General features: G+C 42.0%; 1 pseudogene; it reads right to left on the bottom strand.

Moving 5' to 3' along the window:
* Positions 1–17,385, bottom strand: part of LOC149154764 (glycosyltransferase family 92 protein RCOM_0530710-like) — a 29,465-nt pseudogene extending 12,080 nt beyond the window's left edge.
* Between the last annotated feature and the right edge of the window lie 4,956 nt (positions 17,386–22,341).

The following is a 22,341-nucleotide window of genomic DNA, read 5'->3' as shown; positions in this document are numbered from 1 at the left end:
AAGTGAATCAATCAAGTCCAATCAATCAATATATCTCCAAGCCCAACCTACTTCCCTGGCCGTCAAAACCATCCTAGCGTGAATGAAACTATGTGTATGGCGCCTGATCTATCCTCAACGGATGCCTCATATAATGCATGGCCCATCAAGTTGAGGTAGGAAAGTTCTGCAACGTAGTGATGTCAAGTTATAGGTCAAGGGTTGAGGATCGAGGTGGAAGTGTAGGGCCACAGTTGTTTTGAGGTCTAGTTTCAAGGAGAGGGTTGAGGGCTATGTTTCCTCCGTGGAGTTCAAGTTGGCAGACCAGATCCAAGCTAAGCAGCCAGGGATCCAGCAGCCGGGGATCCACTAGCAGACATAGATAGGCAAATATCAGAGGTGAAAACTTATCCATGCTACATAGTTTATCTCAAGTAGCCCAGCCGAGCAAGTAGTCCAAGTGGAGTAGTCTCTGAGTGAGGCCCAGCACTGGCATTGGCAACCTGCTGGCTTAGTAGTAGTAGATATGGCGATATCGAGATGGCAAATCCAAGTGGTCCACGTATCTATGTGACATCATATATAGCCACGTAGATATGACTGGCGAAGGTTCTACCTATGGGGCAAAGGGAAGACTAGATTGATTCTTAGCAAGGACGTAGATATGGCGATATTAGACGTGAAAATGTGGATATGGCTAGTCCAGGTGTAAACGTCTTTATGGGAAATCTGGGTAGTTAGCTTCATGGCTATTTGCTATGAATAAGATCCGAGTGTGATTGGATAAATACCAGTTACGGTAGAATTACTTAGATAATATGGAGACTATTTCCTAAAGACTTCTCCTAAGGGGGTTGACCCGCTTGTCCGCATCGGGCAAGGCATAGCAGGCTCACTAGTAGGTGAGATGAAAATCATTTGAAACCTGATGCAAAGCCTATCAAAAGAGGTCATACAGATGAAATCCAAGAATCAAAGAGAAGGTTGAACTAGAGCTTTATAAGATGTTGAAGGCAGGACTCGTCTTCCCTATCGAGGAATCTTTGTGGATAATCCCCGTGATCATTAAGAATACAGGTGAGATCTAGATCTGTGTGGATTTCATAAGGGAGGGATTGAATTAAGCATGTGTATGTACATGACCCCTTCGCTACACCATTTGCAGATGATATTTTGGAACATGTGGGTAGGGCTTTATTTCCAAATAAGACTCCTCTAATTTCACCATCCAATTAGCCCATCTTCCTGAATGGCTCAACCTCCCTGATGAGAGGATTTAGCCAGCACCAGACGTGAGAGAAGGACCCCATCATACGCGATAGGACCCCTTAAACAGTGAAAACACCTTCCACGGTGAACCTATCTGCTGATCTAGAACTTGCTGCTTGTCGAAGGTCTCTTGCTTTCTCAATATTCCTGCTCTCCCTGGAGACGAATCACTTTCCACCGTTTGCTTGCTTTCCCGTTGCCCCTTCGTGAGACAGTTCACTCGTCATTACACTTTCCCTAGAAAACCCAGTCAGGAAAAGACTTTCACCCCTTTACGAAGAGTTTTAGGAGCTGGATGAATGAGTCCACATGCCATAGCCAGTCTTCTGCGAAGGGCTTTATTTAGTCTTATAAGAGGGGAGGGGGTAGAGCCAGTAGGGAGGTGGGTGATTTAGTAACAGTGTTAGGTGCACCCATTACCCTAACTACTCCACACATTTCAAGTTCCACAACCGCATAGGGTAGGGTGGTAGGGCACGCCAGACCAGACATGTAGACCAAACCTAAGGGAGATGTTGAAAAGTGTGCAACAAGAAATGATTGTTGAGATTGCAACAAGATGATGGAGCTTAGTGAAAAGAGCCGCCTTCACTAAGTGGGCCCGCAGGCAAATTATGGTGCAAGTTCTATTTTTTATCACAGTGTGGGTGATCACAGTGTGGATGATCACAGTGTGGGTGATCACAGTATGAGTGATCACAGTGTGGGTGACCACAGTGTGAGTGATCACAGTGTGAGTGATCAAAGTCTATTTTTAGACTGGCTGTCAAAAATAGAAAAGTCAAATATTATTGTCTCATAATAATATTTGGACTATAAACTTGATCTTATGCTCTTGGAGCACTTCAGGATGAGCTACAGATGTGGTACATGTAGATCCCAGAGGGAAATACGTGGTTACCTATGGGATGACTAATATTTTCATGCAGGACTTCAGTTAGAACTCAAGTGAGTTGAGTTTAGTGGACTGGAGGTGCAGTTGATGGAGTTGTGTTCAGTTTAGCTTTGTTAAACTGGTTGTATTTAGTCTAACTGATCAATAGACTAGAGATGAGTTGGGTGAATTAGTTATTAATTAATTCACAAGTTATTAACTCATAATGAAACTATACAATACATCAGTTAACTCAGTTGCATGTCAGTCCATGTTCAGTTCAGCAGGGACAGGTGTTAGAGGATCAGATTGCTATCAGTTGTGACTATAGCTGTGCATGATGATTTGCACAATCATAGGGATTGAGTATGCCAATGAATTTGCCAATATCAAGAATTGTAGCTTGTGCTCACGTCCAACAGAGTGTGAGTGATTATTTGCAGGTCAAATACGAGTTTGGTAAACCATTCTCATCAATTCTTGAGCAGGTATTGAGCTGTGGAGGCAGGCAAGCAGTGGAATAGATTTGGAGATCAGATTTGAGCTGTATTGTGTGTAGCATGTGGAGATAGTACTGAGTACTTGTGATAAGTATTGTACTATGTATTGTTACATGATTCAATCACTATAATATACTAATAGTTGGGGTTTTTAGCGAGATGCTTTCCTCGGGAAAATACTGTGTTGATGTGCGATTGATGCTTTTATGTATGCCTGTGAATGCTTCTGCTTCTGTAAATTGATGATCAACGTAGAGGAGGTTATGTATTGTGCATGTTCTACTTATAAGTGTATAATCAGGATAATCTCTGTGAATATGTGTCATATTATTCAAAATTTCTACAGGAGAAGGTACTATAGCAGCAGCTATTCAGGTTACCACATGCCCAGTAAGGTTAGTGAGTGTGAGGTTAGTCAGTGGGGAATAATCCAAAATCCAAATATATTTTATATGATGATCGCATATCTATGGCACCCATTCCATATAAAGAAACAACCAGTGGAATCCATATGGTGCTTAGCTTGAGATCATAAGCTAACTCCTAGCTCTACTATCTTTGCTTAGCCTCTCTATAGTGCGATAATGACTGGACTTTCTCTGTATCCATACGGACTTCTAGTTCAAGCGTAATAGAAGCCGGTAGGGTAAGTGATTAGCCTTAGTAGGTTGGTTCAAGCCGGTTTGGTCAAGCCAGCCTGCACTCCAAATGTGATTGTTCCATTAATGATCTATTTTCTTTCTAATTGATTAAGCCTAAGCAGTTACCTATTCTAAGGTTGTACCTATTTCATAAGGTTTCATACACTGTAACCACTTGCATGAGACTCTAAGCTCTAATTACACTAGTAAACGTAATTTCCACTACCTGACCTGGCACTACGCTTGTTTCTCGTTTTCAAGCCATGACTATGACTTCCGTGGTGATCTAGCTTTAGTCCATTTGATTTCTTTCAATCAATCACTCTTCATAGGTGCACCTACCTACCTCACTCACTCTGTCGGGATGGGGTAATTATTTCATGTATATAGATTTCACGTATATGAACTGAACAGAAAATCTGTATCTAATGGATTGAAAAGAACGTGTCTGCTGTAACTCCTATCCATCCATTGGTTCACATCTGTTAGGGTCCCACCCTAACCCCTTTATTTATGTCATGGGATCACGTCATAGTCAAGAGTCAATAAAGCCCATATTAATATTTGTAAATGGTTAACCCGCAATTAATGACGGGACCACAGTTAGTTGCAAATGGGCCGTAGTATTAGATAGATGGTATTAATAAAACCCACGGTATTGGCCCGTGGTATTGCATGTATGAGTCATATATAAAGGATAGAGACTCCCTGCGAGGAGCATTGTGTTTTATTTTGTAGTCGAGCTCTGCTCTATTGGAGGTTGCCCCCTCGAAGAGGCAAGTGAACATTACTCTCCGAATAATAAAATCATTGCTATTCTGTGTTCTGGGTATCTTTTCTTCGCATATTCTGTATTTGGGTATCATTTTGTAGGTTAAGAGCATAACAAGTGGTATTAGAGCACTTTCCAGGGCCGGTGGGATCTCCAATTCTTAGCAAAAAAAAATTTCGGCTAGAGACGTGTTCCGGCGTCTTTAAACCACGGGATCTGTCATTGAGCACATAAACCTGCGGATTTGGGGAGGCATGCACACAGGAAATACAAGAGGTGGTCACATCTGTTGGACTCCCTTGTAACCCCTGTGGGTAACCCTTCGAGTAGTAGTGCATTAGACAGAACCGCGCACAGACTGTCTTCCACGTACCCTCTGGGTATATCGGAAGCCCCCTAGGCTCCCTTGAAACCTCACCATAGATAAACCGTCGGCCGTCTTGTGGCTACAGTACACCGAGAATAGCACTCGGAGAGATTACTCGCCTGTACGATAGGGTAGTCGGGTTGTACGGCTAAGGGTACGGTAGATCCTCCTTAGTTAGAGCCCTGAAACATTGGGCCGAGTACTACTGCCAGACCCTTATGTATATTGCGATCTATAGCACCTGACACTCCTCAAGACCATAGTTCCCTTTTCTATCGGGGGATCGCATATCATCTATATCAGATCCGCTTGTGCAAAGGAGTGCAGTAGCAGCAACAGACATTAGTCCCGCAGTCTCGAGTTCGCAGATCAGTCATTCCGATCTATTAGATCCAGCCAATTCGCAGCAGCAGTCTGTTCCGCCACCCAGAGCTATCCGATCCGCCATTCAGATCTCTCAGATTCTCCAGATCGGAGTTGTTGTGAAGGGTTCCTATACCGGGGTATAATTTTCGCAGGACTTTTGGCCGCATTGACATTTTGAGGATTTGGCGACTGCAGTATTGATCAGGAAGGAGTAAAACTCCGTTAGGAGTTTTCAGAAAAAGAAAAAGAAAAAAAAAAAAGTCTGAGATCTTCCGGGGCGCTTATTGGTGATCTAGCCCATCAGAATCAGGACGACGAGCTGAGCACGCTGGTACCATTCAATTATTAGTGAAAAATTTTTCAGTGGTCCCAATTGTTCATCAGGTTGGTGTATGGTAGAAACTAGAGCCCAAGCGATGGCCAATGAAAGGATGGACAAACTTGAAGAATCCATGCAAACCCTCACCAATCAGATTAACGGACTATGTATCCAGCTCCAGCAATTAATCCCGAAGGGCAAGGAGCAAGCCCACGAGGAGGCGTATAATGGCAATGAATACAATGAGGGTGAGTCTAGCCACTCTCCTCACGTCTAACACACCCACCAACCACCCAGTCAGCGACCTCCCAAGTTGGATATGCATAAATTTGACGGTTCACACCCGTCGGCGTGGATATCACAAATGGACCAGTATTTCAAACTGAATCGTATCTTAGATGATGCGACTCAACTTATGTTGGGGAGCATGTACTTGGACAATGAAAGGTGGCAATGGTGGGAATGGCATCAACGTTGCAATGGACCTTTTAAGACTTGGACCCAATTTACAAAAGCTCTTCAAAGCTGCTTTGAACAGGAGGACTCTTTTTTGGGTCGTCTTACTAAGCTCCGACAGACGGGTACAGTGGATGAATATATTACAGCTTTTGAAGCCTTAGCCTTCCGCACTTGGGGTCTCTCAGATGTGTTCTACACGGAATGTTTTATCAGCGGTCTTAAAGAAGCCATCAAAGCTCAAGTCTTACTGCACCACCCTCCCACATGGATAGAGGCTTGCAAGGTAGCCCGTAACGTGGAACGTGCATTAGCAGCCCAATACAGTCGCCCAAATTTCTCCACTAAAGGTCGCCCCCCACAAGCTCACAACACGACTCAAACACTTAAGGTCCAAAAGGTGTCACCTGCGGAAATGGCCGAAAGAAGAAAGCAAGGACTATGTTACTACTGTGATGAAAAATACTCCCCAGGTCATAAATGCAAGGAGCCTAAATTTTTTCAAATAGATGCCACTGACTACAGCTCAACAGAGGAAGATCCACCACTTGAGGAACATGAGGCGCTAGAAGAAGACAACCAAAAGGACAATGTCTCTGATGAACCAGTTATTTCATTGCATGCGTTGGCAGGGATTTCTTCCCCTCAAACTCTCAAAATCAGAGGTTTTCTTAAACATTGCCCAGTAGTAGTCTTGATTGATAGTGGAAGTACACATAATTTCATCCATCAAAAAGTCACAGAAGCAGTGCATTGTTTTGTACGAGCAGTTTCTAACTTCCAAGTCCAAATTGTGGATGGGGGCACAATGAAATGTGAAGGCCGCTGTGAAAATGTCAAACTTCAAATGGGGGATTATCAGTTGAAAACCCACATGTTTGCCATACACATGGGGGGTTGCGACATTGTCCTCGGCGTTGAATGGCTCCGCACTCTTGGGCCAATCACAATGGATTTCCAGGAGCTATATATGAGTTTTAAGCAGAACAACTCCAGACATACCCTCCGTGGACTCCAGGCGGGAGCCCCCTCTATCATCAGCTCGCATAGGATGGAAAAATTGTTAAAAAAGGGCCATCATGGAGTGGTAGCTCAATTTAATGCCATCCAGGTAGTTGAAACCAAGTCTCTGCCAATTCATCCTGAGATGCAACAGATTTTAAATAACCATCTGCCGGTCTTTGACAAGCCTCATGAGCTTCCACCTTCGTGAGGGGAACATGATCATAGCATCACCTTGGTTCCAGGGGCCCAACCCCCAAATGTGCGCCCATACAGATATCCGTTCACCCAAAAGAATGAAATAGAAAAAATAATCAAGGAACTTTTGGAAGCAAGTGTCATTCGTCCCAACATTAGTCCTTATTCATCCCCAGTGGTCATGGTGCTCAAGAAAGATGGGGAGTGGCGGATGTGTCCCAACTTCAGGGCCCTCAATAAGATGAGAGTCAAAGATAAATTTCCCATCCCGGTGGTTGACGATTTGCTGGACGAACTCAATGGGGATCAATTCTTCACTAAGTTGGATCTTCGCTCAGGCTACCACCAAATTCGCATGAAGGAAGTCAACATTCCCAAGACTGCTTTCAGAACTCATGAAGGCCATTATGAGTTCCTGGTCATGCCATTTGGTCTTTGTAATGCCCCCTCCACTTTTCAAAGCCTTATGAATCACATTCTCAAACCATATCTCAGGAAATTTGTCCTTGTCTTCTTCGATGACATCCTCATCTATAGTGGCACTTGGGCTGCACATCTTCAGCATGTAGATCTACTCTTGCAACTGGTCTGCAAGCATAAATTATTTGTCAAGATGTCCAAGTGTTCGTTTGGCATGGAAGAAGTTGAGTATTTGGGCCACATTGTGGGGCGTGAAGGTGTCAAGGTGGACCCCAAAAAGATCCAGGCAATGCAAGAATGGCCTCAGCCTAAGACCTTGAAGAGCTTGAGAGGATTTTTAGGTCTCACAGGCTATTATCGTAAATTTTTCCGCAACTATGGCTGCATAGCGAAGCCCCTCACTCAACTCCTAAAGAAAACTCCTTCTTCTGTGTTGACACCTAATCCTCAACGGATGGGTGTTATAGACATTTTTGTGCCTTACAGCATTGATCATGAAATGTCCATAATCTAAGGGATCCAAAGTCCCTAAACTTGTTGTTCCTACCCCTAGAGGAACAAGGCTAACAAACCACAGCAATTCACAGAAGTTCTCCACCAGAAACTGCTCAAAAACAAGTCAATTCAGGATCAATTCAGTGGCTCCACTAGCTGTCTGCGCTGAATGTCAAAGCCAACACTGGCTACCTACGCTGAATGTCAAAGCCAACACTGGCTACCTGCGCTGAGCGAGAGTTGACATGTGGCAAGTTCATTTCACAAGGTGTCAAAACCCAGGAAGCTTCCAAAATCTTCCTCAATGACACTTGCCTCAGGGAATTCGACTGGTGATGAGTAAGAGGTTCCAAATCTCCAAGTGGAAGCAAGAACCTCCAAGTGGAATCAAGAACTGACAGAGGGAGAGGACACTAGTCAGATCTCAAGCTGACTCATCCTCTCTCCAAACATCTATATATGGATCTCTCCTCCATGAGATCTAGAGGCTGGAATTTTGTTATTGCAAAGAATTGCTGTTGGTTTGAGACTGGGATCATTGGGTGCTTAATGCTTTGAAAGGGGGTGAAGATAGGAATTCCATTTGCTGGGAAGGAGATGCTGGATTGGAGCCTTCTTGGTTGTATCTCTTCCTGAACCTTGTTATTCATCAATAAAGCTATCTTGGTTTCTCCTATATACTGATGTATCTTTGATGTATGATTGCATTAGTGTATTTGGTTTATTTCTAATCCTAAACTAGTTATGAATGTGAATATCTGTCTTTGTGTAGTGTTCTTCTCTTGTCGCAAGTAGCTGTTCTCTTGTGATCTTGTAGGAACCTGTTGAAGCTGGGCGAGCGAGAAGACAAGTAGCTGTTCTCTTGTGGTCTCGTATGAACCCGTTGAAGCTGGGCAAACAAGAAGACAAGTAGCTGTGAACTCCCAAAGAGAAGAGAGACCGGATCGAAGGACAAATGGAAGACACCGGTAAGTCCATTTGTCTCTCTTCTTTCTCATTTCATAAAGGAAGAAAACTAGAATAGCTGTCTCTGTTTGTTGCTAAGGCACTGTCACACCTTAAGTGGATAGGATCGTCCTGCATAGGCATTTTTCCCCACAACAAATTGGCGACTCCGTTGGGGATATCTGTTTAGTCATTTTATTTTTGTTTCTATCATTGTTTGTTTCATAGACTCGACAGCAACAATCGAACTGCATCTGCTATTCCCGGATGCAAAGTAGACAGTTGCTGCTTTGATCCAATCACTAGACTTGTCTATGATCTGAACAATGGACTCACAAATGATTTGATGATCCTTTGTGATAGATCTTAGTACCCCCTCAAAGCATCCCTTTGATTGTACCTTGCTTGTTGCTTTTATTTGGCCTGAAACCGTTGATTAATTAGCAATCTGTGACCCAGAACCCAGTGAGAAACTCTCGTTTCTCCTTCAGCGTGACCCCTATGAAGAGGTTCTGCATTTCAACACAGGTCCCGTGAAGGCTACCTGCGTTGAATGTCAAAACCACAGTGTTGAGGTTGCGCTGAACCAGTTTGGCCTTGTGCAGCTGGGGTTCTCTGCTCTCTGTTGCCCTGTTTTGATCTCTGTTTTTTGCAGCCTGTAACCAGCATAGGTACCAGTCTGATAACTCCTTTTCTCTGCTTAAATTCCGCCTCCTTTTGTACAAAAATACTGTGAGTGTTTTTATGTGTTTGTGGCATCATTTACAATTTTCCTTTGCATGAGTGAAATAATCATCCTGTAGCCCTTGATTCAGATCTGTTGATTGTGATCTTAGGAGAGAGTTCATTGGCTGTTTGCAGTTGATTATACATTTACTTTTGCATTTGGTTTGAGTTTATCTCTTTTAAGTGTCGAAACAAGTATTCATTTCGAAAATCGTTAAGTGTTGTAATCTCTTCTACCCTCTCTGATTTCGAAAAAGTAAACTTGTTTGTATTTGTCATTTAAAAGCAGATTCAAAGTTGTACAAAAAGCTTTCTTTGTAGGCATCAATACTAAGAAAGCGGAAAACAAACACCTGCATTGTGCATTTGCATCTTGATAGTTTGCATGCTTGATTTAGGAAAAGTGCATTAGAGTGTGCTGATTGCTCTTTGAGAAAAGATGGTGTCTTTCTTTTCCCTTTGTAGCTAGGATTTTCAAAGTTGAAAAGATATAAAGCTTGCTTATCATCTTTAGATTGCATTTAGGAATTGTATCATACATCTCGTGGTGATCCAGAAAGGCAAACTTCTAAAAAGATCAACTTAAAATAAACTGAATGAACTTAACAACGCTTTGCAATATAACGCACAACATAGAGGTCTAGGCTAGAGACGTGTTCCGGCATCGTAAAGCCTGGTGACTGTCGATCTCGTTGAAGGTGGGTGATTCCTCCTGAGGGACGATAGCGCCAGTACAGATTGTGCTCCCACGTACCGTCGTGTATATATTGGGAGACCCCTATAGGCATAAAACCTTTATCCTTAGGAAGCCGTGTCGGCCGCCCTACTGATCGCAATGCACTGAACACAGCATTCAGGAAGATCGACCGCCCGTACCTTAAAAAGTATTCTGCGGTTTTGCGAAAAGTTTGGCACACCCTCTGCCTAGAACTCCAGAGCAGTTTCTTTTGGCCTTTTTCAGACTCTATAACAGAAAAAGTCCATCCGAGCATTTGTCACTTCGGGCTCGTTAAAACATCGAAGGAGACTAGAGTCATCTTTAGCTTTTTCTCGACTCTTTAAAATTGAAAAAGCAAGTTGTGTCTAAGCGTCGTTAAAAATTTATTTTAAACGGAATAATCATCACCATTCCCTCGTTGATCTTCGAAGTCAGTCTCTTTGCATCGTAATTTCTTGTAGAATCGCTAGAAAATCTTTTGGATAGACTAGATATGTCTGAACAACCGTCGACATCCAGGACTGTGTCATCCGACACAGCAGCAGCAGAGCCTCCTGCTGCTACCCCAACGATGTTCGATGGTATACCATCTGTCCCGGCAAGTTATCAACAACAAGCCGGAGTCCCATCAGGGACTGCTTCGACGACATGGTTAGTTCCTATTTCTTCATCCGGATTATCATCTGGTATTTCTTATGTTGAAACTCAACAAATTGATCCCATGTGTCTTCAAAGGCCAATCTGCCCTTTAAGTACTGGATTGCCACCATATGGAGGGCAGTATGCCTTTTCATTGTTCCCTCCCGGAGAACAACCATATGGGAGTTTACAACAAAGTTCAGGTCAAACTGGAATTACATCTAGCGGTTGGGTACCAATACTGCCTCAGCAACCAAGGGTTGTATATTTAATGCAACCAGTCCACCCTGTGTCGAATATTCCCACTATACCTGCTATGGTTACTGCGTCACAAGTACAAGCGCTACCTGTTGTATGTCAACCCCAACAGCCTCAGGTTGCAATACATTATGCTGGTATGCAAAGGCCCACTGCTCAGGCGATTCCATCTTATCCTGGGTATGCTTCGCCTAACCTGAATCAACAATTGCCCTTTGTAGCAACTCTAGAATTACCAGATCTAAACCGGCTGACGAATGATCCAATTGCTTATGCCCCTTGGTGGCCAGCGATTCCGCATAAACTTCCGTCAGATATTCCTAAATTTAATGGAAATCCGGGTGAAGATCCATCGAATCATGTGATGACATTTCATCTGTGGTGTTCAGCAAACACCCTAAATGATGATTCGATTAGGCTTCACCTTTTTCAGAGGACGTTAACTGGTCCAGCAGCAAAATGGTATATTGAATTGCCTAGAGCTTCATTCAACAACTTCAGTACCTTAGCCACGACTTTCTTAACCCATTTTCAATTACCGATAAGGTATGAAACGGGAACGGAACTCCTAACCAACTTCAAACAGACAACGGCCACTCACATATCTGATCATATACATGAGTGGCGACGTCGTCGTAGGATGGTAAAAACGTACGTTCCCGATCAGCTATTAGCTGAATGGTTGATCAAATCCTTACTTCCTACAATCACGGAAGATGTGGCAAAGGGGGGAGTCATAACGGAAGAGCAAGTCATCGCTCATGCGCAATATCTGGACTTGGTCTATACTCAGTCTGGCACGCTCTACGACAAAATACCTGACGCCCCTAGACCGGAATTCTCAATTCCTCCTCCTCCTAAATCAAACAATGACTCTCATGCCGGTGATGGCGTGATTGGAAAAATAGATACGAAATCGACAAAGGCTACATCTAAAAAGGCCTGTAAGATTTCTAGTCAAAATGCAAATGAGGAACTTCTTGCCTCGGAAGTAAATGCCATGTCGACTGACAAGGGCAAACAACTGAAGCAACCAGGGGGCAAGAAGAAAAAGAAAGGGAGAAAAAGGAAACCCCCTGCGGGGTGTCATATATGCGATGAGGATCATTGGACGAGAGATTGTCCACATATAGCTGAAGTTAAGAAACTCTTTAAGAATTCAAAAACCCCAGCAGTATTGACTGATCCGTTTCCAAGCCCGGGAACCAAACTGGTTGCTAATCAAAATGCTTCCCGATCCCAAGTGCTTATGTTGTCTACCTCAAAGCAGCAGAATGATGCTTTGACAAGGAATAAAGATTACGGGAATCCACAGCTGTCGAATAACAAGGCTAATGAACAACCTAGTAGTTCGACGACAACTTTGACCGAAGTTGTGCCACCCATCATTCCTGAACCAGTGATAAAGTCGCCAAAGGGAGTAGTACACAAATCGACATTTAATCCTCGTGCCAAAGTAGCACAGAATTATAATATAGTAGAGGACCTGGTCCAATTGCCGTCCGCTATGTCGACACTTGAGATACCGCAAAATTGCCCCTCCCAAGAGCAAGCTTTATTATCAACACAAGGTGGGATTGACCCAATGGATTCCAATCTTGTGGCCTTTGATCATAAAGGATATGACCCTCAGTTACCAGTTCAACTAGCTTTCCTTATTCAAGTGAAAGCCCTCAACAAAACTGTTCATCGAACAATTATTGATGAGGGGGCATCTACATGTATTATGTCGATGAGTTGCTGGAAAAATTTAGGCTCACCACCCTTGTCGAGATCGTCAACGACGTTAAAAGCATTTGATGGACAATCATACACTCCATACGGGATTTTAAGTAACTTGCAAGTTGAACTAGGGGGAAAAACAGTAGAAATTGATGTTGAAGTAATTGATGGAAAACTTGATTACAACATCCTACTGGGAAGGCCCTGGATATATGCCATGGCCGCAGTTGTGTCGACCTACTTCAGGAAGATTGCATTTCCCTTTCAAGGAGGAATTACAGTCATCGACCAACAAAATTTCCTCCCCGACAGTTCACAAGTTACGAGAAGCATTCCAATGATCCATGGAAGCAATCATTCGCTTCAAAATATTGGAGTAGGTGTCCTAAAAGACCCTCCCTTAATAGGTACTTTTGCCCTACCGCCTGAGAGTAATCTGGCGGAAGTAGCCACAGTGGAAACCTACAATATGAAATCTTCTATATCTAATGGATTCAGAAGATTCCTAAACATTTTGTCAGCATGGATCATCGCCCTAATAGAAATACTGTAAATACAATGGGCACTGAGGACGGTTCTTATCTCGTGTCAACCTCGTTAAAAAATGAAACAAGGAGTCATGTGGATAGTTCTTTTACTGTGTCAACCTCATTAAAAAAAAAATGAAACAAATCCCCTTTCCAAATCTCAAAGGTAAACCTTCATTCCAACCACAGAGTTGAATGCAATGAAGCTTGGGGGGCATGCACCTCGATTTGCGTTATTATGCTGGGGGCATGCAAGCTTATCGTCAAGCAGTTTTAACACATAGTTCATTCTCGTTAAAAAATAAACATAAGATCGAGCAGTTTTAGCACATAGTTCATGCTCGTTAAAAAATAAACATAAGATCGAGCAGTTTTAGCACACATTTCATGCTCGTTAAAAAAAAAACGCAAGATCCGAGCAGTTTTAACGCGGACTTCATGCTCGTTAAAAAATAAACATAAGCAATGAGCAAGTGTTTCCACCAGCGTTTAAGCTCATTTTAAAATAAAAAATGAACCACTACCCGGTAAATAACCACTGTGAATGTAACTTTATCAGCCATTAAAGCCTTGGTCGTGTTTGCACCGTCACCTCCACTTTTCATTTGGCCGATCGTTCACCTCCATATGATTGTTTACCCATTTTGAGGAACAGCTGCGAAGAGTGATTTCACCTAGCCATCCTTGTGACACTGCCGTGATTGGAAAATTCCAACCTGTACCTGGAATCAACTGCTAACCCTGTTTATCACTGGTTCCTCGAAAGACGAGTCTTCTTTAAGCTCTTTTCAACTGACTCGTAAAATATGAAAAGATTGCCGAGTTTTGGCCTTCCAGCTCGTTAAAGCGACAGGAAGTGCTATCCCTCCTCTAGATTTTAATCTTTTTGGACCTGAGGGATTATTGCACAAAAAGATCGAGCGCTTGTTTTGTTCGGCTCGTTAAAACTATCGAAAACTCATCCCTTCTGTATTGTTTTATACTTTTTCGGACTTAAGGGATTAGATGACGAAAAAGGAACTTTGGAGTTATCTTTACGTACCTTTTCATACTCTCTAAAAATGAAAAGAGACCGAGTTGTCTTTGTCGTTAGACTCTTTAAAATCATTAAATAGCGACAAACTTGTCTTTAGACGAGAACGAGTTTCACTATCGCTAGGCTCATTAAAACATAGCGATGGGCTTGCCCGAAGGGCAGGTTATAGAACAAGCATATGTTATCCTCCTCAAGCTTGACAAAAATAAAGAGGTACTGGTCAGCAATGACTGGGGAAAAATTGGGAGAAACTCAGGAAAACTTTGATGGTAGCAAGTCGCTCTTGGACATGACACTTTTCCTCCATACCACAATCGGGTTGGGTTGTTTCATTCACCGGTCACATCACCATGGTCTCGCCATACCATCCATATTTGGGGTAATGCTACTGATCCATCGCATCAGTGTTTCCATATGTTCAAGAGAAGTCATTCAGAGAAGTCAACCGTGTCCCATCCACTGCCGTACATTATCCTTCATCCTTTCATGACCGCCACCCTGAATCATATGTCACAGATCGTTTTCACCTCCATCAAAATCATTAGCTCCGTTCCGTGTCATTGATGTGGGATTCATTAAGGCCCTCCTTTGACGGATCGCTCATTGTCGACATCAGCTCATTATCCAAGAAGTTGATCTAGGAACACCCCCTTCAGTACTTTGAAGCTTGCATGCCTCAATGGCAAGTTTCTCACTTTCGGCGACAGGTATACATCAATGACCTTCGACCGAAAGATTTTGCGTGGTGTTCGACGCCAAGTCCTTTATTCACACCACGTGAATTGTACTGCAGTACCTTGAGGGTCATTATCATTATCGGTGACTCCTCTCGCGCTTGTTAACAGTTTACCTCATTGACCGGTAATCAAGCGATGTCTTTCCATGTTCGACCTCAGAAAATTTCTCACATGGATCGACTTGTACTTAGAGTGAAGATCGAACGAGTTTGAAGACCCCGGATCTAGTTTCATCCATCCGGGCTGCGATATATATTCAGGAAAGATAAAGACATTTGACATGTACATCATTGCAACAGATGATCATCCTACCCAAAGGATGATAATTTCATCAAAATTATTAGTCTACCATCAGACGATTGTCTGTTCTATGTACAGAAAAATGAATTTATAAAGCTGAGCATGGGAATGCCCGCCTCAGCTAGATCATGAAAGCAGTATGAAAAATAATGTATTGTATTGTATCTTATTACAGGTCTCCTCCCAGCATTGGATGAACTTCGGACCCTCCTGGATAAAGCATTTCACCCGATAAACGGCCTCATACTTTAGGGGGCAACTGTTATAGACATTTTTGTGCCTTACAGCATTGAGTATGAAATGTCCATAATCTAAGGGATCCAAAGTCCCTAAAATTGTTGTTCCTACCCCTAGAGGAACAAGGCTAACAAACCACAGCAATTCACAGAAGTTCTCCACCAGAAACTGCTCAAAAACAAGTCAATTCAGGATCAATTCAGTGGCTCCACTAGCTGTCTGCGCTGAATGTCAAAGCCAACACTGGCTACCTGCGCTGAGCGAGAGTTGACATGTGGCAAGTTCATTTCACAAGGTGTCAAAACCCAGGAAGCTTCCAAAATATTCCTCAATGACACTTGCCTCGGGGAATTCGACTGGTGATGAGTAAGAGGTTCCAAATCTCCAAGTGGAAGCAAGAACCTCCAAGTGGAATCAAGAACTGACAGAGGGAGAGGACACTAGTCAGATCTCAAGCTGACTCATCCTCTCTCCAAACATCTATATATGGATCTCTCCTCCATGAGATCTAGAGGCTGGAATTTTGTTATTGCAAAGAATTGCTGTTGGTTTGAGACTGGGATCATTGGGTGCTTAATGCTTTGAAAGGGGGTGAAGATAGGAATTCCATTTGCTGGGAAGGAGATGCTGGATTGGAGCCTTCTTGGTTGTATCTCTTCCTGAACCTTGTTATTCATCAATAAAGCTATCTTGGTTTCTCCTATATACTGATGTATCTTTGATGTATGATTGCATTAGTGTATTTGGTTTATTTCTAATCCTAAACTAGTTATGAATGTGAATATCTGTCTTTGTGTAGTGTTCTTCTCTTGTCGCAAGTAGCTGTTCTCTTGTGATCTTGTAGGAACCTGTTGAAGCTGGGCGAGCGAGAAGACAAGTAGCTGTTCTCTTGTGGTCTCGTATGAACCCGTTGAAGCTGGGCAAACAAGAAGACAAGTAGCTGTGAACTCCCAAAGAGAAGAGAGACCGGATCGAAGGACAAACGAAAGACACCGGTAAGTCCATTTGTCTCTCTTCTTTCTCATTTCATAAAGGAAGAAAACTAGAATAGCTGTCTCTGTTTGTTGCTAAGGCACTGTCACACCTTAAGTGGATAGGATCATCCTGCATAGGCATTTTTCCCCACAACAATGGGTGAACTGGACAGTCATCAAGAAGATGAACTGATCCGTCATATTTATGTATATAACTGATAGTTAGCTAATGAATAAATCAATCAGTTTTTTCTTCCACTCATTCATTCTGGAGTTACCCTGGCCTGACATGGTATCAGAGCACAGGTCCCAGGTTCTAAAATTAGTTGTAACTCCTGAGCACTCCTCTGTCCTGAGCTGCCTCTGTCCTGCGCATAAATACCTGAGCGCTGCCCATATAACAATTGCGGTGTCAGTGCCTGACATTCTCTCTCCAGCCCACCTGTACGCTTGTCTGCTACACTGCCTTCAACCATTGACTGCGCCCTCTGGCTCCCTGGACCGTTCATAATTGTCCTCCCTGTGCTCATTGTTGGCACATTTTTTTTCTTGGGTACAACGTCTCTCTGTTTTACAGAAAAGAGCGTTGAATCTCTGTGATGAACGCCCAGCTCCCACAGAGAAACGCCCTGCTCGACGATTTCATACAATCAGCATAAAGTTTTTTTGAATCCTGTGTGCTTGATAGCTATCCACCTGCGTGCTTTATCAAAGCTTCTGAAGAACGATCTGCACGTGAAAGGATTGATGCGGAAGTTTTGGCATACACGTTGAAATTTTGGCATATAAGGCTGACATTCCTGTTGCATGTTATATGATTGAAGCTTTTGAAGAACGCTTTGTTGAAACTGTTGATTTGTACGCTGCCCCTGTTGAAGAACGCTGGTATTATAACGTTGTTTTGGCATTGTAAGAATCGCTGGTATAACTGCTCCTATTATCTGTCCATAATCGCTGCTCCACCTGCTATTTACCTTATCCCTATTTTTCTGGTTGCGTATCTATGTACGGTGCACTTGTTTAGTATTGGGATTACTTTCTCTACTCTTTGGCTACCTTGAACTTAGCATCGTTGCTGCTAGGAATCTGGAAGCTGAATACATTAGGGCTCTTACCAATTGAGTATTCTGGTGGTGGAATTCCGTTTGCGTAAAGAAATTTTTCACATTGGTTTGAAAGAAAATATATCTGGAAATTGAAGGCTTCCAGACATTGATCTTGCGCTACGTTTGTTTCGGTCTCAGAAAGCAGTAGTATTCCTACAATTATATTTGACGTTATGATTGAGGTAATGGCATCCCTGCCGTAGGACCAGTATGATGAAGTTCTACAGAAGTTGCACGTGAATCTGGTCTTAAGTCACGAGGAATGGAAAGGCCCCTAGAGAAATGCCAAAAGGTCCTTGGCTTTTAAGAACATATTGGACTATACATATTTTAAGAGCCGGTTCCGTGATTTGGTTATTTGTGAAGACGTTGTCACATATGGTCAACGATGAATTTCTTTTTTGGGCTACACATATAAAAATAGAGATGCAACACTGAAATTGTTTTTCTGGCTATATCAAAGGTCAAGTTTGAGGATTCTTGGCAAAAGCCTCAGACGTACCATCTGTTTGGAAAATAATGTCTGCACGATTTTAGTTTTGAGCAACGAGTTTGTTCGATATGCAACAATGTATGTATGGCTCGTAATTCTACTAACGCATACTAAGTTACAATTTCTCATTGGATCAGTGCTATCGCATAGACTGAGACAGCGTTGTATGGTGAGAGGATTGTAAAGCATAGGTTTTGAGCTTTCATGCAAGTTACATGCGGGATGATATTGCCTATTATATTTCCGTCTAAGTTTTTGGAAAATTCTGATTTGCATCAGAATTCTGATTCTCTTTTGAGCAGTTGATACTATGTCTCTTGAATTGCAACCATATTGTAAAAAAAAAAAAGAAATTGGTGATATTCTATATGGTTTTGATCTTTGTATATTAATTCAAGAAGGAAGAATAAGGCTGTATTATTTTTGAAACACATTTTCCCAGTAGAAGTATTTTTTCTATCAGCAGAAGTTTTTTTGTTACAGTATGCCTTCAAGAGAAAGAGGAAGATACTTCAGAGGCAGGGGGGGCAGACACTCTCAAGGAGAAAAAGCAGATCTGCATTGCATTCGCTGCAAACGAAATGGATCACATGATGCTTCTACATGCAAGCTACCATGGGACAAAATTGAGCAGAGAAGAAATCAGCAGAAAGGTAAAACTGATGACACAGACAAAGGTAAAGCACCTGAATCCGCTCACTATATTGAGGCACAATGTAACATTGGAGTAAATGAAGATTTGTTTAATGCTTCACTTGCTTCTTCGAAAAATGACTGGTTACTTGATTCAGGAGCAACCTGTCATATGACTCATAGGAAAGATTTTTTTGAAGATTTCACTGATAATGTTGATGGAGCAGTATACTTTGCAGATCGGTCAAAAATCAAGCCATCAGGGCTTGGCACAATCAGGCTTAAACTGCCTGGTCTTCCAGACTTTCTTCTGGATCATGTTCTATATCTCCCACAGCTCAAAAGAAACTTGTTGTCCCTGGTCCACATCCACCAGCAAGGTCACTCCATTCATATGTTTGATGGCAAGCTTGAGGTAAGAAAGGCATCTGACCACTCACTTGTCATGAGGGGTATAGAAGAAGAAAGACTTCTTAAACTGCAAGGAACTTCTGCTTATGCACAACATTTCTCATATATTTCTCATCATGAAGAAGGTACACTTCCATCAAGTTTATTATGGCATGCTAGATTTGGACATTTAAACTATGATAGTCTCCGCTTGTTGAAGAAAAATGGTGTTGCTGGTTTGCCTACAATTCCTAGAAAACATAAGCAATGTGATGCTTGCATTCTAGGAAAGCATAGCAAACAATCTTTTCATGATTCACATTCAAGAGCACATAGGAAACTTGAACTCATTCATTCAGATTTATGTGGTCCAATGCCTGTTTCTTCTGCAAATGGAAATAAATATATCATGACATTTATTGATGATTACACCAGAATGTGTTGGGTTTATTTATTGAAGAACAAATCTGATGCTTTTCAAACATTCAAGAATTTTCATAAATGGATTGAAAATGATGCACAATCTCATATTGGGTCTATTCGCACTGATAATGGAAAAGAATATACATCAAATGAATTTGAACACTATCTTCGCCAACATGGGATTAAACATCAAACAATTGTGCCTTATAATCCTCAACAGAATGGTGTAGCTGAAAGAATGAACAGAACAATTTTGAATATGGTACGATCCATGCTTTTCTTCAAAAATGTAAAGACAATGTTTTGGGCTAATGCTGTTCTATGTGCTGCATATATAAAGAATAGATGTCCATCTAGTGCTATAAGAAACAAGACTCCTTATGAATTGTGGTATGGACATGTTCCTTCGGTAAAACATCTCAGGATTTTTGGTTCCACCTGTTATGCTTTAATACCAAAGGTACATAGAAACAAACTTGGTGCTAGAAGTCGTAAGTGTATCTTCCTGGGGTATTCAAACACATCTAAAGCATACCGCCTCTATGATGAAGTAAATAAAAAGTTTGTTTTATCTAGAGATGTCATTTTTCTTGAATCATCCAAATCTGACAGTGTTGTTGAGCGGCAACTTGATCGCTTGGATAGATTCACAAAACCGAAATCATTTCAAGAGTTTGATAATCAGATTCCACATCTTGAAGGGGGGATTCCTATACTAGATCAACATGTGGAATCTTCTTCTGAAGAACAATCTCCCCTGCATGACACTCCAACAACGGATGATGCTTTAAGTGATGTAATTGATAGAATTGGGAGACTCAATCTTGATTCAGACCCAACTCAATCAACAGAGCAGCTTGGACCATCTCAGAAAGGTCCCCCAAAGTGGCTGACAAAGACACTTGAAAGTGTTCATCCTGATGAAATTGGAAAAACAGGAACCAGAAATACAAACCGACAAGATGGAGGTTATGTAGATGACTCTAATTCACCTGTTGATATGGATGTTACTTATGATTGTGAATTGAACTTGTCTACAGATTTTGAACCAACTTCCTTCAAAGAAGCTGCTTCTCATGATGAATGGAAAGAAGCGATGCAGAAGGAGTATGATGCCCTCATAAAGAATGGCACTTGGAAGCTGGTTGATCCTCCATTTGGAACCAAACCAATTGGCTGCAAGTGGGTCTACAAGAACAAGTACAAAGCTGATGGCTCACTTGACAAGCACAAAGCTAGGCTTGTGGCAAAAGGTTTTGCACAGAAGGAAGGGGTCGATTATGAGGAAACTTTTGCCACCACAACAAAATGGGCCACCATCCGGACACTCTTTGCACTAGCTGCTCAGAACGGTTGGAAAGTCCATCAAATGGATGTAAAAACTGCATTCTTGAATGGAGATCTAAAAGAGAATGTTTTTATGTCCCAGCCTGAAGGATTTGCTGTGAAAGGACATGAACACAAAGTATGCAAACTTGTGAAGTCCTTATATGGCCTCAAACAAGCACCACGAGCCTGGTATGAAAAACTAACTGAGCATCTTCTGAAACTCAACTTCAAACATTTTGATCTTGATGATGCAACTTTATTTGTCAAGAAAGTTGGCAAAACAATTGTATATCTTGTGGTATATGTAGATGATCTTTTAATGACAGGGAACAATGAAAGCTATATTGCATCCATAAAGAAAGAATTAGGAAAAAGTTTTGAAATGACTGATTTGGGCTATGTTCATTACTATCTTAGCATTGAAGTAACCCAATATCCAAAGTGCATATTTCTTTCTCAAAAGAAATACATTGGAGATTTGTTAAACAGATTTGGCATGACAGAGTGTAATCCTCTTTCTACTCCAATGGAACAAAACTTGAAGCTCACATCTATTGAAGGAAAGGAATTTGAGGATGCAACAAAGTATAGACAGCTTGTAGGAAGTCTCATCTACCTCACTACTACCAGACTAGACATTTCATTTGCTGTTGGAATCCTCTCCAGGTTTATGCAAAAGCCTTATGAGGGACATTGGTCTGCTGCAAAAAGAGTTCTAAGGTACTTGAAGGGAACTCAAGACCTTGGAATCAAGTATACACAGGTGGACGACTTCAACTTGATTGGATACTCTGATTCAGACTTCGATGGAGACAAAGAAACTGGGGTATCTACTTCAGGATATGCTATGAGTCTTGGATCAGGAGCTGTCTCCTGGAGATCACACAAACAATCAATACCAGCAGATTCCACAACAGAAGCAGAATATGTGGCAGCAGCTGAAGCAACGAAAGAAATTGTGTGGCTCAGGAAAATTCTTGAAGATTTGCAGGTAAAACAAATACAATCAACTCCACTCATGATTGATAACACCTCTGCAATAAAGTTGGCCAAGAACCCAAAGTTCCATGATCGTACTAAGCACATCAATACTAAATATCATCTGATCCGACATCATGTTGAGGCCAAAACAATCCATCTCCGTCATTGTTCCACAAACGAGAAAATTGCAGACATCTTCACCAAAGCGCTTGGAAGAGAAAAGCTTGAAAGATTCAGAACGATGCTTGGACTCACCAACATCCCTTCAGATTAAGGGGGGGAATGTTGACACCTAATCCTCAACGGATGGGTGAACTGGACAGTCATCAAGAAGATGAACTGATCCGTCATATTTATGTATATAACTGATAGTTAGCTAATGAATAAATCAATCAGTTTTTTCTTCCGCTCATTCATTCTGGAGTTACCCTGGCCTGACATTCTGGAACGAGGAAGCACAACAGGCATTTACCGCTCTCAAAAACGCCATGTGTTCCACTCCAGTCTTA

Source organism: Pinus tabuliformis, chromosome 9 (assembly GCF_031772625.1).
Source record: "Pinus tabuliformis cultivar Carrire ecotype Pingquan chromosome 9, CPIR1, whole genome shotgun sequence".
In the NCBI taxonomy this organism is placed as follows: Eukaryota; Viridiplantae; Streptophyta; class Pinopsida; order Pinales; family Pinaceae; genus Pinus; species Pinus tabuliformis.
This window is presented reverse-complemented; position numbering and strand designations above follow the sequence as displayed.